The 2,241-nt window shown below is 39.4% G+C and overlaps 1 non-coding gene across 1 annotated transcript; it reads right to left on the bottom strand.

The window, feature by feature from the left end:
- Positions 1–1,742: 1,742 nt before the first annotated feature.
- On the bottom strand, positions 1,743–1,816 carry TRNAT-GGU (transfer RNA threonine (anticodon GGU)). The gene has a single exon. It is a non-coding gene; the product is annotated as a tRNA-Thr (tRNA).
- Between the last annotated feature and the right edge of the window lie 425 nt (positions 1,817–2,241).

Raw genomic sequence — 2,241 nt, 5'->3', positions numbered from 1 at the left:
GAAAATATCAAATGGCAACACCAAGTTTTTTGTATTGGAATGCGATCTCCATACTGAAAAACACTAAATAGCGTTGGAATGGCACCTGTAGCACGAAAATCCCCGGAGCTAGGCAAGGAAAAAGGACTTTGCCGTGCACCAGAGCATTAATGTTCGTTTCATTCGTCACACCGTTTCTTCGGCTGAGATCCAGCCTGATTAGTCCTCCACAAGGTCATGTGGAAAACACAATAAAATGCTTTATTTTATGCTGCTTCTCTGTCCTTATTGGTTGTCCTCACTTTTAGCCTATCTACCGCCGGTGATTTTCATGCTACAGTTGCCGTTCGAACGCTATTTAGGGTTTTTCACAATGGAGATCTCATTCCAATACAAAAAACTTGGTGTTGCCATTTGATATTTTCGAAATTGTCTCACTGTAACCGTAACTGTTAGAGTGACACTGTTGTTTTCCATATCATTCTTGAGCGCATACCTCAAAATACCTTATGCCAAAATTTCATTCAGTTTCTGTGAATGGTATGATAGTTAAGGGCCCATATGTCGGGATAGTTTTTTTATAATCACTCCGCATATTTATACATATATATTGTCCTGTAGCTCATTTTAATTAATTTGAACCGTCAATTGCAGTTACGGCCTGTTGTTTGTATTTTCAAGGCATTTTTCTGGATTGTTATTGTTCTGCTGCTTGCTTGATGCTTTCTTAAAATGGTTGCCGCAGTTCTTGGTCTATAGATTTTAGTCTTTACTAATGGCCGTATTCACGGAGCGACTGTTAAACGGCCGGTCGAATAACATGCGGATGAATGCTATCGCGTATGTTAGAAAAAATCGGTATTCTCGGCTAACCAGTGAGCGGCTGTGACAAGGCCACGGCGTGTAACAAGTGATGATGATGATCTTGATGCTGATTCGTCAATAACGATCACGTGTTTGTTCTTTTTTCCTCTGCCGCTGCGAGTGTTTTTGAAAACAAGATGGAGGACGATCGCGATGGCTATCGCCGCAAGATGTTATTTATTTTTGTTATTGGTAGTTTTATTTTATTGAATAAAGTAACGAAAATTTCAAGAAACAGATGTTTAGGACGTTGGTACGTTTCGACCTCGTCACAAGAAACATGCTCGATCGCATGTCTGGGAGATGGAGGAATCTGATTATGATTCTCAAGCAGTTGATGAGGTATGTGTAAAGCTTTATTTAACAGTTATTTATATTTCCTTTCATAAAATTATTATATAAACAAATTGAAGTATCCAAAGTGTGATATATAATGTTGCTGAGTGGTCCCTGATTATCCCTCAACCAAGGTCCCCCACATCCTGAAGCTGGGCCCCATGCCAGAATTTTCTGTGGGCCCTTTGATGTAAATTTAGAATGTAAAAACAAAAAATTGCGATCAATCCATCCCAGGACTGAGACTCTGTCAACATCCCCACCTCATTTTCCCATGTGACGACTAGTGCTTTTTTTAATATCGCAAATGCTGAAAAAATATTAATGTCCGATTTCACGAAAAAAAAGATTTATATTTTTCCATATAAAATTACAAATACTTTTCTATTCAAAAGCAGAGGTTTATGTATGTGTATTCGATTGAGCCATCAAAGAAATGCCAGTTTGTAAACAATACTCTGCATTAGAGAGATATAGATGGCTTTTTTCTCAGCCAGAGATATCAAGGAAACAGTTATTTTCCGGATATTACGCTGAGGTGAGCTCGGAAAGAAAAGTCATCACGTCTCCGCCGGGACTCGAACCCAGGCCCTCTTGCATACCGGGCAAGCATGCTACCATCTACACCACTGGAGACACATGAATCTGCCTTCCTAATTTCACGCACTGTGTCGTGAGGCGCTGAAGTAGAGGCATTAGTAGCCTCTCTTAACTTCAGGAAATGGCCCCCGGGTGGGACGGTTTAGAGAGATATAGATGGCTTTTTTCTCAGCCTGGCCGGGTTCGAGTCCCGGCGGAGACGTGATGACTTTTCTTTCCGAGCTCACCTCAGCATAATATCCGGAAAATAACTGTTTCCTTGAATACTCTGCATTGTTTGTAAACAGTGCCAATGGGGATGGGAAGAGAATATGCTATTTAATTGTGAAACATCATTTGCAAGTGTATAATTACTATTAAAAATGTAGAAAAAATTACATTCCGAGAAAAATTTGTGCAACTTATTGATGACATGGTTAATTTAAAGCAATTATGAAATCATTTGATAAATTCTACCCTTTA

The sequence above is a fragment of the Pholcus phalangioides genome, unplaced genomic scaffold, assembly GCF_987345545.1.
Source record: "Pholcus phalangioides strain wild (caught in Gottingen) unplaced genomic scaffold, Ppha-v1.0 ptg000003l_1, whole genome shotgun sequence".
NCBI lineage: Eukaryota > Metazoa > Arthropoda > Arachnida > Araneae > Pholcidae > Pholcus > Pholcus phalangioides.
This window is presented reverse-complemented; position numbering and strand designations above follow the sequence as displayed.